This window comes from Acyrthosiphon pisum, chromosome A1, assembly GCF_005508785.2.
Source record: "Acyrthosiphon pisum isolate AL4f chromosome A1, pea_aphid_22Mar2018_4r6ur, whole genome shotgun sequence".
Classification (NCBI taxonomy): domain Eukaryota; kingdom Metazoa; phylum Arthropoda; class Insecta; order Hemiptera; family Aphididae; genus Acyrthosiphon; species Acyrthosiphon pisum.
In genome coordinates this window covers 23,077,113-23,093,798 of record NC_042494.1, presented here as the reverse complement: position 1 = coordinate 23,093,798, position 16,686 = coordinate 23,077,113, and the positions used below count along the sequence as shown (strand labels likewise).

The following is a 16,686-nucleotide window of genomic DNA, read 5'->3' as shown; positions in this document are numbered from 1 at the left end:
ATATTATGATAGCTTGCACATTATATTAATTTACTAATTACTAGTTATAATTTATGAAAAATGTCCCAAGTATAACAAATTGTAGACTATAAATAGGTAGCTATTATACATATTATATCTTATATTTTATGTGAAACCATTTATTAAGAACTACCTTTTATATCCTTGTAGTTGTTGTTGAAGATTTAAAAGATTAATAAATCAGAATATCGTTGAAATTTCGATTTAAATGCATACAATATTTGCAAAAAAAAAAGTTAGATGTTTATAATAGATTTAAAGTATAAAAGATGGATTTGAAAAATGATGTTCGTACCATCACGGCAGTAGGTAGGTATACTCTATACTCAAATAGTAAAAACAATGCAAGCGTTTGAAACATTATAATATCGTAGTCTTAATAATAATACTCAATATAATATATAGGAGTTCCAAAAACCAGAACTCGAATAAATGCCAAGTATAAAACGCGTTTGAGAGTGTCTGGTACATTCAGAAATACCCTGTATACACGGAGAGCAATGGCAGAAGTTGTACTATTTATATATTATGTCGTATAGCCCTGCAGTGGCGATAATAATAATATTACATTCCACCCTGCCGCGAGGCGATTCTCTCTTCGGACGTTGGCTCGCACCCCGCAGTGGCGACGACGACAACGACGGCGGCGGCGGCGGCGATGAAGGGGTAGTGTGCACCACCACACGTACGGGGGAGGGTAGATATTCGGTATAGGGGTGGCGGAAAAGGGGGCGCTAAAAGGGGCGGCGGCGGCGATGGCGGCGTATTGCTGGCGCCGACTGCCACCGACCGTCTGCCGGCGGCGGCGGCGGCGGCACGTTTGGGCCACACGGTCGCCGCCGACGCCGACGACGCGCCGAGACGGTTCTCTGTTGTTGCGTTGTACTCGCGCCGTACACTCTGTTGCTTAGTGTACGGGACGACGACGGCGGCGACGGCCGACGCGAACGGGCACGACGCTTTTTAATGATGATGGTATATCAGTTCGTCGTGGTCCGCTACTACGCCGCGACCGTATCGGCGGTCGCCACCGGGTGATTGGCCGGACGACGTCGACGAGGACACCTGAGATAATAACAAGCTGTACCGGCACACTGTATACCGGAAGTCCGGGGTCGTCTAGCTACCGTTGCGCCGGAAACGCGATATCCACGCGGTCACGACGGCCACCGCCGTCGCCTCCTCACAGTACAGGTAGGCGCGATTTATCGTATACCGCAAATATCAAATAGGTATTAGGTACCTACCTAACATAACATACCTAGATTAGCACGAATTAGCGGCGTTCGTAGGTGGTAATAATATTGTACGTAGCTCGTCGAGGACATGTTATGCTGATCGTACATTAGCTAGGTATTATTTGAATACCAATTTTTTTGTACTGTAATTAGCGTTAATCCGTTTATAGGCAATCCTGTAGTATTATTTGCCACTATCATTTATCAAACGTTCATGACATGTCGCTAAAATACATATTATAATACCTACCCATTTAAAAATACTAATTATTTATTATTTTCAAAACGTTTAGTGCATGTATTTAAGCGTTCGTATTTGATACGTTCAAAAGCATAATATTATTATCACCACAGCTTATTATTACAGTGATTTATCAGCTACAAGTAGGACGAGCCAAAGCTGCTGCAACGTACCATACGATTAACTCGACACGCCGGTTAGAATTACAAGGGAAATTTTGTAAAGTTACACGTTTTGTGGTAGAAATATGCCAACATTTCAGATCGATGGTCTGAGACCTTTTTTTTTTTTTTTTTGAAGACATATTCCCGAAGACGGAATTAAAATCACAGTCAACGCATATTGCCTCCACGTATCGGCACTTTTTGCACGATCTAAAACTCGTTTCTATTTTATATAGTGTTGGTCTTCGTCGATTCCTCGACAACGTCGGTGAGACAGTCGTGATTCTATACAGTATTTTCGTGGTGGAGTATTTTGGATTTTGTGTACGAAAAAAAGACCTTGTAATTTTTGGGTTTTCGGCGGTCTCGTCAAGAAACAACCGTACGAAGCTTAGGTAGGTAAAAATAATATAAAACTACCCGCGCTGTGCGACCAATGGCACGGCCGTATTACGTGATCCGAAAGCCAAATTTCGCCCCTAATAAACACTTTTTTCCCACCCCGTTCGCACGTATAAATATTTATTTTCTTCTATCGTTATCCCGAATTATTCAAATTTGACATGTTGGTCGTGTTCTCGAAAAATTCCAATTCTATACACATATATCGCGCACGGAATATAATATATATTTTATATTTATCCTAGAGCGTCACGCGTCTAGTCCATAAACGGTGTTTTCAAATAGTTTTCTAAATATTATTATGTTTTCTTTATATTATATATTATGAGCACATTGTCCTAAGACCAAATTATCGTTTAAATTTCAACTTCGTCATATCTGCTGTCAAATCTTTATCATTGCTGCAGAACACATTTCACTATGTAGATATCTACCTATTACATATTACAAATATCATGTGACTTAAAATGGGTTTTAAGTGTTTTGTTGAATGGATATTTCAAATTTGAGTATTTTATTTCTACCGAACCGATATTATTATATAGGCGCCGATAGTTTAGAGCTTTTTTTTTTACCATCGGAAATAAGAATATATACTTATTGAAACCTGTTATTGATTTTTGTTTATTATTTATTTATAAGTTTCTTGTGTATAATATTATACATTACAAAATGTCGACGATATAGTGGCTTTGAAAATAGTGAGGAGAATATTATACTTAAACGAATTTAAATGTAAACAGTACTAGATAAAAATATGTACTACCTATAATTCGAAGCATTTATAAAAATATACCCTGTCAACTACCTATTATTATCGACCAAATTGTTTTCGGAATTTTTATGCAATGTATTTTTATTCTCAACTGTCGATAATTACATATTATGGCCTACTATCGAATATAAACACTCCCACAGATAATAATAGTTTTAAGTACGAAATGAATAAAACAATTTAAAAACCTTTTCATATTTTTTTTTTTTCATAAACTATTATAGACATATTATTCTTATCTCATAGTATCTTTCAAATATTTGAGCACTTTCATAGAAAAACAGAGAGAAAATGCTTAGTAAAACTTATATACGCATACACACATCATAATATCTCGATCATTTAGTATTAACAATACGAGTAGTTATACGTTTATTACGTTTACAGAAGATATTTATTCTGTGGAACATAATACATTTTAATGGTAGTGTGCTAGGATACAATAAAATAGAGTACTATAAACTAAATCGTATTTAACATAAAAGTTCTTGCGCAATAAACAAAAAAAAATCAATGCAATATATAAATTATTTCTTCACGTTTTTCAAACGTTAAATTAAAACATCATAATATTATTATATTCTTTATTTTCTAATACAAAGAACGATTTTAAAAAACGAAAAAATTAAAATATCATAGTTGTGTAATTATAATATTATAGACAAAATTAGCTTATTAATATCATGATAAACATGTTGTACATAATTTATTTTATAATTTTTTTCCACCACTTGTTTCACTTTTTAATATATTTTTTAAATATTGATAATATAATATATATAAATAGGTACATTATAACACGTTTGTGTGATTAAAAACGTTTATTTCATTTATGCTATCATTCATATAGATAGGTACATTTAAACTTCTAAAAAGTGTTAGTTTCTACATCTTAATCAACAACATATTTATATACTTATTAAGATTGGTATCTTAAAGTACTTTTATTTTATATTTTAATTTCATTCAACATTAAGAAGTAACTGATTTCATTATAAAATTATTATATTTTACTATTCACTTAATATGGAATTCAGTGCAAAAAATGCTCCTACATTTTTAATAACATTATATGTTGTAATCGTAAATATTTTATACCAAGGTTTTTGTTTTTGTTACAATGTGCCTGTGAAAGTTCAAGGATGAACAAAGTACTGATATAGTAGTCATTATACTGTAATGGCTGTAGTATGTTCTTACAGTAAATATATGACCAACTTGCTGTTTTAATATTATAAAGTATTTAAGTATTTATGAAATTCGTTATAATATTGGAAGAATAATTCCGTTAAATATCGTTGAAAAAAAGGAGAGTGATGTGTATATAATATATAATTATATAGTACTATTTTTTAAAGCAAATATCAGTGTAATATTAATAATACAAAAGTGCCTATTTTAATTTCAATTATTAAAAATAATCGTATAAATCACTATTAATAATGTATTGTGTTTGACATTCATCAACTTCCATGTTACTTGTTATAGTAAAAATCCTTGACGAGATTTATGTGCCGACGAATTTAATTTGGGTTTTTGGGTTACAAAATGTAAAATTTTTATTTAGACATTTAATGGCATGATTTGTTGTAGTATCATGTACCTACTCGCTATTCATGTGCAATGTGCATGTCTTGTGCAGTTTTTATTAGGCGGAAGTCAGTATATCATAAACTATGTCACTTAATACAATTAAATGTACAAACATGAGTGAAAATTCAAACATAAAAATGTACCTTTGGCATTTTAGAAATCATATTATTATTATTTAGAAATCAACATTTTCTAATTCAAAAACATAGACTCTCGTCATCCATGCCAATTAATTAAATTAAATGTGTATTTATTAGTTATTAAACATTTTAATGGTTTTTTTGTACTTACATAAATTTTAAAATTACAGATGCTCTTGGCGCATCTAGATGGGGTCTCAAGAGAGCTTAGCTACATTTCAATAACAGTAATATCGGCATTCGGTAATATTTAGATTTTGATATTTTTAATAAGTTCACAGCAATATTTTTGAATTAGATTCAAGTCTGTACTGATAGTCTTTATTAAAGATTTAAATACCTTATAAAGCTATAAATATATAATATAATTTTCTTTAATAAATAATGGACGATGTGGATAGTTATTTTAATACATAATATAATATATATATATAGGTATATTATATGAGTGTTCTTGGTAATACGCGCAGTTAAGGCAACTCATTTATATTATGTTATATGTTATAGCTCCAGTGCTTCTCAACTTTTGGCATTTTCGTTTGCCAATTCTAAGACTGCTATCTCGCATCTAAAGGAAAATTATTACAGGCCGTTGTCTGAACCTCTCTAAACCCGCAGTCAAAATCTCCCTCTCTCCTATTATTCTCAATTTTTTCTGGTTCTCCTTCGTCCGTCCGATTCCTTTTCGCGTGTGGTTTAGAGCTCTCCAAACTGTAAATTTACTAACATGTCACAACCTTGCGACGCGTCGCTCGATTTCTTTATTCCATAATATTACTCTTGCTTCTTATAGTATGTTCCTCAATTTCTTAGTATAATTTAATATACTTTTTCTTGATTTCAGTCGAAAGATTAAAGTCCGTCCGTCAGTTTCAAATTTTCGATAGCGATTCATCTACGTATATTATTATGGCTAGATACGCGTGCCAAGAGATATAATTTCTCTATTGGTGTTGGTTTTAGGCGCCATCTTGTCGTTATGCATACGGTTACATTTAGCGAGGTATCTATTTGTTTCGTGTGTATACTTATCTACTCTAGACCAGATGATATTGCATACTCTTGGCCACCAAAAAGCAAAGAACGAGTGCTAGGATTGGGGTGAGCACTCTGAGCTTACTAATTTCAACAGTAAAATATTTATGGTGAATACTTATAGTTTTGCGGCAAAAACTTTCAAGGTGACTGGCCGTTATTTCCTTCTAGTCAATCGTCAGATTCTCAGGTAGAACGACGCACACATAGGGAGTTTCCCGAGTGCGTCTCAAAATGACCGTAATTTAATATTCCTAGTTCGTCCGGAATAAGGTATCACCCGAGTGCGTTCCAAGAAAAAAAAGGTCTTATTTTTGACTCAGCCTGAGTGCATTCCTATTCATTTAAAGTTACGCAGGGTGCTTCCAAGAACGTATATTATTAATATATCATCGCCTGTCGGTTAAAAGGCTATTTGGTATGAGTGACACTTTTGTAGTAAGCGACACTTACAGCTTTATAAAGTGCTTTAAATAAGCACACTAATTATTTATAGATCTGGTAAGACGAAACTATTGTACATTAATATTTTTAACTTTAAAAAGTTTAAAAGTTTTTATATTTACCGGTAATTTATTCACATGTCATTGTCCTTCACAAACACTCTAATGATCTCTATGAACAAATTCATACTCAAAATCGTTTTTAGAATGTGATAGATATAAACAACGCTCTGCCGAATTCTTACATAGTTTTTATTTAGTGATACTCAAGCCAGGATTAAGATAATTATCCACCATCCATATATTATAGGAAACGTACTCCAGAGGTCCGCTATTGTACGATATCTGTTGTAGGCCTCTCTGACCCCCTTCTATTCCCAGCAACATGTTACCAAAAATTAAACTCTGTGCTTTGAACGACAGTTATTAAAAAAAAATAACGTGTAAAGCGACAGCATAATATGATAAAGACGCCTTTGTAATTAATTGAATGTGTAGTAATCTACGCAATCATTTTTTTGTTAAGTGCCGTAATATGTTCAATATTGACGTAAACAGTTCACTAGAACTTAATATATTTACCGTAGATGAGTAAGTTTTAGCCGTGCTTAATTATTATCGAAGTTAAAACAAAATGCAGTTGCCACAGTCATAGTCGTAAAAATTTCGTATAAAATATTATAGTCATACATTCGAACCATCATATTCGATCGTCAGTAATGTAACTTAAAAGTTTTTAGTCGATTAGTTTTTCTCAAATTGATACCCATATAGCTCTGGACCGACGACGAACTCGGGCTAAGAAAAATGTGAAAATTAAAAACGGTACGCACTCGGGATAACCCCCAAATATCTGGGTCTGCGCCGGGTCATGTACCTATGACTAGTTATGGATAGATAACATAATTTTATTTATGCATAAGTACTTTTTTCCGTGTAGTATTACACTATCGGTTCCTGGAAATACTGCAGGCTATGGAATTTCTAGGGGGGCCAGGGGTCGTCTTTATTGAAAATTAACACGAAGGCTATAAGAATAGTCTATTTCTGGTAGTATCCACCTGTATCCATCCACATTAAATTACCAACATTGTATAAATTATTAACTTCACATAAATCATAAAATTATATCATTGGAAAATAAATTAAACTAGGTATGTCGTGAATAATTCGAAACAGTGTTTGACAATAATATGAATACAGGAATGTTATTTTTTTAAAAAAGTTTGTACAATTCATACATTATGTATTTTCATATTACAATAGAACAAAATATGAGTATACTGAAACTGCATCATCATTTTAATGTGTGTACATAATTTTACATATTAAATCGTATTACTCAATGATGGACAGTAACGAAATAAAATGTATTACCTATTAGCTATTACCGGATTAAACGATTGTCATTCAATTTATTAGGTATTTAATATTTCACGCGCACACACATACACACACTTACGAAAATTCGATACATAATATTAATAATAGCATTTTAGATAATACCTACGAATTATGATTTAAAGTTTGAACATAGTACCTATCATTAAAATCAATCTTTTTAGTTGTCCGTACAGACTATAACTTTACTGTATTGGCATAGTTGTTGTTCATCTTGTAGATTTTGTACTCAAACACAAATATTAAACGTAATACGAGTAGGTAATATTTGCTTAGAGATTCGTGTTATTGCTTACTTGTTGATCGCGTATATAACTAGCTGATCCCGTGCACTTCGTTTTCCGTTAAATGTACCAACTCTATATGACTCAAACTTTGTTCAATTCGTTGTTTAATATTCGATGTATGGTGTTCAAAATTTATCTTAACTCTTCTGTTGCCTGGGATAAAAATTCTGATTTCAGCGGACCCCGTGCTGTTTGTACGTAACTTTATAATTTAACTCTAAAGTATCAAAGTTAGACCAAGTATGTCACTGAACTCCTCCTAAATGGTTGGACTTATTTATTGTGAATGCCGAGTCTGTCGACCAATATTTCCTCTTCATCCACGAATTGAATGAATACACTGATTTCACGGCAACCAATAATTATTATTATAATAGCTTTAAAACCCATGGCGACCATTTATAAACAAAAATTTCCACCGTAAATCTCTAAATTCCCGTTTGAGCACATACCCTGGTTGGACCTAGGGGGGTGATTTGTAGCCTATGTGTTATTCTGATGTATAAGCCATATTATTGTAAAGTTTCATTAAAATCCATTCAGTAGTTTTTACGTGAAAGAGTGACATACCTACATACTTACAAACTTTCGCGTTTATAATATTAGTAGGATATATTATATAATATTATATCGTTTAATTATTATTTTCGTTTCGCACAGCAACGCAAATTCAATAGCACATCTGTATATAATATTATCATGTACACGGTGCGTATGCGATTAAATTAGATACTACCGAAAATCGATATAAAAAAAAAAAAAACTTGACGGGACAACACGGTTTACGGTTGTACCTACACGCGAAATACACGGATTTAACATATTATAGCGAAATCATCTCCACGGTACACGGGAAATTCAGAGACTGTGCAGGTACTACGTTGTAGGTACCTCCCCATTGACCACCTCTTGGGATTTATTGTTATGTTGTCGGGCCCTAGTTGATGTAGATTCGAATACGGTACGGTGCAGGAGACTTGTGAAAGCGGAAGGAAACGGGGAAATCGGCAGACCCATATATTTCTTTACAAGCGTGTGTACGACGGAAACGTCGACTTGTAAATCGTGTATATATACGTTAAAAATGTATATTAAATTACTCAGTTAATTTTAGTAACCAGATCGAGATTCCGAGTTTCGATGGCGAACGATAGAGACAGAGAGAGAGCACTGCAGTCACCGAATAAATCTTAGTTAAATAATTCAGTTGGCATTTATTATGCATTGTTATATTGGGTGTTTCCGCCAACATCTCATTCAGCTCGTAATAATTAGATATCAGACGAATTATTATTGTTGACACTTAATATTTTCTTCAGAATATAATATTTTATTGAATAAAATGGTTTTTGGAACGATCTCCTTGTTGATAATTAATAACGTTAAATGTATGTATTTTGATTCAATATTTTGAAGCTATATGTATAGCAATTAAAATGATATTGTCATAAAATAACGGGAACGTTTTTGGAACGAAACAACCAAGTATTAAACAAATTCGAAACGTATTTTAATTTAGCAATATTAATAAATAAAACATTGTATACTACACATTACTAAGATATTATGCATAGGTAGGTATTAAAAAAAAAAAAAAATACAGTTGATAATATTATGAATTATAGTTATTTTTTGTAGAGATGCATGCAATGATAAAAATACCAAAATAACAAATACAATTATAGTGCAATTTCGAAACCAAATTTTAAATGTTTAAACTCCTGTTAATTAACTGTCCTAATTTTTTTAGTAGTATCGATATATTTTCAATGTCGATCAATTACCAATGTCGATCGCGATAACTTCTGAAGTAGGATGGAACGTTTATTATATTGTCATAAATAATAGTAATAGGTATGTACAAAAGTTATAGTAAAATATTCTGGAAATTATTATTTTTTCAAACACTGTTTTTTAGTAGCATTTTGTTTAAAGTATAGGGCAAGTACTTCACTTCTTGACTGTTGTAGATAATATTTTGATATTGCACGGATATGCGAAACGTAAATGATACCTATATGATATATCCTAGACGCATATAAATACGATCTACACGGAAGGTACATAATATTATTGTACGGTATTACGCGCGCTTCCGCGGTCTCTTGTTGCTTGGCGGCGCGTGTTCGTTTATTCATCGAATTGAATGAATATAAAACGGAGACAGAGACAGAGGCGGATAAAGAGAGAGAGAGAGAGAGAAAGATAGATAGAGAGACGGAGAGAGAAAAGGAAATAATAGTCAATCCGGATCGTTTGAACCACGTGTGTAGAATATTATTGGTAAGCATCCTCCGTATGTATACATCCCCTATATAACACGGCGAGCAGCGACGACCGTAATTTTTTTTCATATATTTATACACGTTTACGTATTATACTATATTCTATTATACTTCCGTCTTGGTGCATGTATAGGGACACTCATATTTTGGCCATGCACGAGTGTCTGTAAAAGGCTCCACCTGACGCAGCAAGTCCGACGTATATATTATTATAATAATAGTTAACCCCACACTCTGCGCCTTATAATACGAACCGTCACACACATACACACACACACACACACACACACACACTCCCTTATGCGCTCACCCTAACTAGAGGATATATATTTTTACACGAGACACAATACTCGGTCACCACTTTTACCGTCACCCTCCACCTCCCCCCCCCCACCAGGTACCACGCCGCTACCGTTCTGCCTGGCCAAAAACTTTGGTAATGTGGAATTTTACGCTCAGCGATTCAAGTCCGCGTTTTATTTGCACTTTTTCCCCGTCCGGGATTCTTCGTGCCTCGCACCGGTTGCCGTGGAGGTATTATACATATAGGTACGTCGTATTAAAATAATGCTTCGAATGCACTTCCGTATTTATTTTTACGACCGAGCAATCAAAACGTTTCACATAAACGAATTACATAGGTACCTACACATCATTTTTACGAAAACATGTAGATATAACTATTATTATAGGTACCTCCACCTATTATTCACGAACAAAATAGAACGCGTGGGGTATATTATGACTGTACAATTATATATATATATATTATTACAATTGCATCAATGCTGCAGTCGGTGAATCGTCGAACAGTTGAACATTCTTTAATAATACAATAACAACCGTATTATTATTATTATTATTATTATTATGTTAATGATTCGTCCGAATATCAAGCGCATAATGCCCCTGCATAGTAAAAAAAAAACCCGTCGAAATGATACAATTCGAAAACTAATAACTAGATATTATTTTGTTTAACGATTTGTATTCGACTATCTTTATCGCATATGGTTATTACGTATTTACGTCCCTGAAATACAATATTCGTTTTTTTCAGCACGTACTCGACTGATCTCCGAGCTGAATTTATTGCCTGTAGGAAATAGGAAAAAACGGAATTTCACAAAATAATTAAATATTTATTTGTGACACTCCAGATTTTGTTTTGTTTTTTATTTTTTAGTTTTGCATAGAACTTGATTTCTCTTGAGATTTTATTTTTAAAATAGAACGCGTGGATCAAAACCCTTAAAATGTTAATGTAATAACCCAGTTTTTAATATCGTTTGGCAAATAATTGCAATTATGAAGCTGAACAATTGTAATTATATATTATTCGCATACATTTACGAATAGGTAGGTACTCATTACGCTTGTTTAGTAAATAAAAATATTTATTTAACATTTTATAAGAACAATATAAGTATTAAAAGATATAAGTGGCAACATTTATCATAAATATTTTAAAAATAATAATAAATCCATAGTCAGGGCTTATTTAAAGTTTACTTGATACTTTGACCACATATTTTATATTTTTATCAGGTGAACATGATTTCATAAAAAATATAATAAACGAAAAGTTGTATTTATTTTAGTAACTACCTATAGGTATAATTATAGTGTATAATATTTGAGACATCTATTTTCTCAAAAGTTATCCAAACATATAGTTGATTTCAACAAATTTACATTTATTAATGCATATAATTATACCTACAACATTGATCAATAGTATTCAGAAAGTATACTGGAAGCTCATATTATCTATTTCATCCAAATGGTAGATTGTATAACTTTTTCAAATATATATCATTATTCATAAAAATGTATTACATATTTATAATGTTATAGAACTTTAATTTGTCGGAGAACTTTTGCACCATGTCCATATCACTAAAAATAGTACTAATTAATTTAAACAATCTTTGTTTCATGTTATTAGAAAAAAATTATTAGTAATTAGTAATTTCTTAATGTCTTCTCCCATTAAAATAACTACTTTACAATATCACCAACCTTACATTATAGGATTCACACTCCGCCATTAATAATCTATGATATTATTTTTAGTATTTAGTTTAGATCTTCCTTATTCCTCTAAATTAATTTATATTTAAGTTTGTTTAGCAGTGTTAGGGAATAAATTTCAAATTATACAATATTACTTGTGCAATTTTACTAAAAGGATTGCGTGATGATGTTGATTGTCAGAATAAAAATTAGGTCAAATAGTATGGAAAAGTCGAGGAAAAGTCGACAGAAATAGTTGTGCTATTATTACTATTGTCGGTTGAAATAAAAAATATTTTTAACTAATATATATTATACAATCCTATATTATTTTAGTAAAATTACTAATTAACCAAAAGATTATATTGTATTTAACATCAAAAATAAATAAATGCAGGATCAGCTATCAAAATGAAAAACAAATATTTATTGTTATACGATATATTGTTGTTGACAGAAGTTCACTAAGCCATATTGTTTGTATTCGCTCATAAACATGTGAATGAATTGCATTCTCCAAAAGGAAGACGATGCTAACATATAACTACGTTTTTTGCCTATATTTAAAATGATTACGTAAAAAAGCAACAAGTTTGATTATTCAATTACCTTTTTTTTGTTTTAAATTCCACATATCCATGTTGGAGCTATGGATATTTAATATTTTATCATATCATAACGGCGTGTTTTCCTATCCTTTGCGTGTTCCAACCAAACTATATTTTGTATCTATTATACATTTTAATTGGTTAATTAGTTGTATTTAATCGAGCAATTCAATTTTTGTTTATTTCATCGAGTGTAACATCGAGAATTACACACTTGTAGTCGTAAGTACTCTTTTGTAATTATTTATACACATAGGCACTTTATTATTATGCTTTATTAGGTATGAATAAAATACGAGCTATAAGGCACATTTATAAATTATATCGGAATAAGTTATTTATCGGTAGGTACCATACAACTTTGATTAGTTACACGAACGCTGGAAAGGTCGATCGTAAAATAGAATTTGTGGCGTACATGAAATGCAAAACTGACTATTTGTAACAGACACTCTGCCGTCGGCTCTAGGCATTATCTTTTACGTAGATTCCCTTATTGAATTTTTAACGTAAGTACTATGTGGTTACCTACGAAACGAAATTTTACGACCGCAGATCATACAGCTGTAAAGTATAAAGTATCCAAAATTAAACCATTTGAATGCGAATTTGAGTTCCGCCTTCACCATTATATATGTCAGTATGGCCAACCTAAAAGTAAACATCACAAGTTAAGTATAATATAATATTATCATGTGATAAAAATCCTAGTTGTACCCGTGCAAATGATTATTACGCGTCTATGATCAATGATTGGTTGTAAGTAAACAAACATTAAAAACTTAATTATCGTCCATAAAAAAATACTATATAGTGTATGTATATAAAGGTCAGGCCTTAATTATATAAGACCTGACCTGATATACCTGATTATATTATACAAATAAAAACTTATTATGAGTACATTGTAGCTACGTTATATGTATTAAAAAAAAAAATAAAAACTTAAAATTATTTTTCTTAACGTATAGATAATAGAGAACGATCACATTTATTAAAATCGTATGATCTATTATTATATTATGTACATATACGTTAAGAGGCTGTCAGCGCACCATTTGTTTTCTCTCTCTGGCTACACAATGGTTTAGTGTTACCTAAAAAGTTTAATAACCACAAGCTCGTTATCATTTATACCGCAAAGACGCGATATCCTGCATTATATCGATGCAATGTTGTTATTGTTCTGCAGGTATAATAATTTAAGGTTGTAAGGCAATTTATTTCAATAAAATATTTAGTCCAGTAAACAGCTGATTTATCCGGGAAAAAATAAACCTTTTTTCGGGCTTTCGTCCAAATTAAATTACAGCTAAGTGTTATTTTTCGTAAAACAGAGCGGTAATAGCTATGGGTCGGCAATATTTACGTGCTCCAAATAAATTATTAACATCACTACCAGTATGTATCGGATGAAAATTCGATTCGAGTGAGAATTTTATTCCAAGTGACTTGTTGTGATTCGATGACTGTGTTCCGAAGAAAATATTTATTGCATGTTTATAACGTGTAACTTGTACGAACGGCCGCTTTATTCGTGTCACAATGGTATATCCACGGTATTTCTGATGGAATTTGAGCTGTACAAAGCAATGCGGTCGAATGAAAAATATATTTCAACAACAATTGATTACGTTATCTGTGAAATACTCCAAATATACACATACAATATAAGGAAATTATATTATAGTAGAGTAGTAGTTGAAGCTTTGGACGGTATAATACGAAATATCAGTTTTAGATTTTGTACAAAATCATTTAAACATACAAATCAAATTTATTTCTAGAGTATTAAATGTGGTCAAAAATAAATTGTTAAATATCACGACTTTCATAAAGCCTTAAACAATATGATTAATTCGCTTAAAATTGGTGACCATAAACGAATTTCATAACAGTATAAAAATCGTATCGGTATAATATTTTACATAATAATATATTGTTCGAATTCCAAAAATATATCAAATTACGGAAAAACTTCATTAACATAGCTTTACTGCAACATAAACTCGACAAAGAAAACACAGAAGAAGTATTTATACATATTTTTTTAGTATCAACAAGCCAACAATAGTAAATACTGTCATTTGTTTCAAGTTATGGTTATAACTTGTATATAATTTTACAGTAGGCTTATAACAAGCTAACCTAACTATATAGTTATTATAGTTGTTAAAACCTTAACAAATGGTAATAAAAAAAACTATTTACTGTTTGCATAGTCTTGTAAGCATCAAAACTTTGAATTATAAATAGTGTATAGGTAAAGCGAAAAAACGGTCAACATAAGATGATAATATATCACGTCTATTAAATAATAAAATAAATAATCTGTAAAATTTTAAAGTTTCTGGGATTGTTAAAAAGTTGTAAAATAATGCATAAGTTTGCCTTCCCGGGGGGAATCGAGTAGTGGCTGGTACATTCATGCATGGCCGTGGTTTTTCGCAGTTTTGTGGAAAACTACTTGGGAATTCCAAATATGACCTCTGTAATGTACCATATGTGTCCAATCTCCAATCTATATAGTGCGGTTCTATGTGTAACTTAAAATTATTATATACCCGCAAAGTTAAAAAAAATACCCCCACACATAAATTTTTTAATACAGTAAAACCGATAAAAAAAAAATATAATTTACGAACTCTATAAAAATGTTTATTCCATTGGTTATTATCCTAATATGTATTTTTTTTATTTACATAATATTTTGTTAATATTTTAAAATTTATTGAACATAATATTTGCCACCCTCGTGTGCAATATTGGAACGATTTCCAATATATTCAAGATATGACCCATTACGTAAAACGAATCAGTATTACAAAATCTACACACCTGCGGCGTAGCATATATCTACCGAAATAGACCTATTCGTGATATGAAAACACATAAATAAGATATGGGTACCTACATTAGTATATAGGTAACAGATATATGAAGAAAATTAATGGTCGTTTTAATTGGTATAATATATTATATAAGTGCTTAGTAAATTGTGAAATTTAAATTACATGTTGTTATATAAATAACACAATGTTTTACGCGTTACGTTATATTATATTTTGAATAATTTTTAGGCAACTTTGAAATTAGCGTATGGTGAAATTATTATGATTAATTTTGTACTTTGTATTTAATGGTAAAATAATGTGGTGTTTCCACTGAGTAAATGAAGAGAAAAACTAAAACTCACTGTTAAATTTAATAATCTAACTAGGTAGCTCAGCTTTATAATATACCTACATTAAATAGAGGATTATTTTAAATTGTTGTTTATTCGAAATAATGTAGGTACTGTGTAGTTAAGTAGGTATATGTATTTTAACAACTAAAAACAATTTACTTAATTGCTTTTTAGGAAACGATGGTGTTTTAATTGTACTAATTTTACATAATTTTCACGGACCAAAAGTGTATGTTTAATAGAATAGCGTAATAATGTATATTTTATGATATAGATATTATAATAAATGATAATAAATTATGAGTGTGAACACAATATGCTGGCGAATGAATTGATACTAAAAAAACTATTCCACAACGAACAATACAATATTCTGATTCAAGAATTTTAAGCGACGGTGTAGAAAATTTCGCATAAAAAAAACTCACTTCATTGACCACACTGAATTACTATAATATATTTTTATAAAACACCACCGCGCCGACCGACAAGTACAAAAGCACAAAGTTGGGCGCCACTGATAACTGCGCATATTTCCACTGCCGTAATAACTATGCATCGAGTCTACATAATATTATATTACAGTGTTCACATTAAATTCAAGACAAATGGTTTGAACTATATATTTTTTTTACGCGGTAAAGCGTTTTTTATTTACGTCTCGTTTATTATATTTGTTTTAAAGTTAGGTTTTATGCGTTAAAAATGACATCAACTTTCGTGCATAAACACACTGCAGTGGCGTACGAGTATGGTGTCGCGTGTCAGTTCACCGTTCGTTCTCACAAAATGCTGTTTTAAAATATCGCATTCTAATTTCATTTTATTTTGAGATCAGTGCGTCTCAACT

At 31.5% G+C, this 16,686-nt stretch overlaps 1 protein-coding gene across 3 annotated transcripts in view; it reads left to right on the top strand.

The window, feature by feature from the left end:
- The first annotated feature begins 860 nt into the window (after positions 1 to 860).
- Positions 861 to 16,686, top strand: part of LOC100166209 — an 80,963-nt gene continuing 65,137 nt past the window's right edge. The window contains exons 1-2 of one of the 3 annotated variants that reach the window (XM_008190651.3): positions 861 to 1,215; positions 4,745 to 4,817. The gene's annotated coding sequence lies outside the window, so the exon portion shown is untranslated. The remainder of the gene's footprint in view (positions 1,216 to 4,744; positions 4,818 to 16,686) is intronic. The other 2 variants (XM_016809007.2, XM_001942492.5) reach the window with 2 other exon arrangements.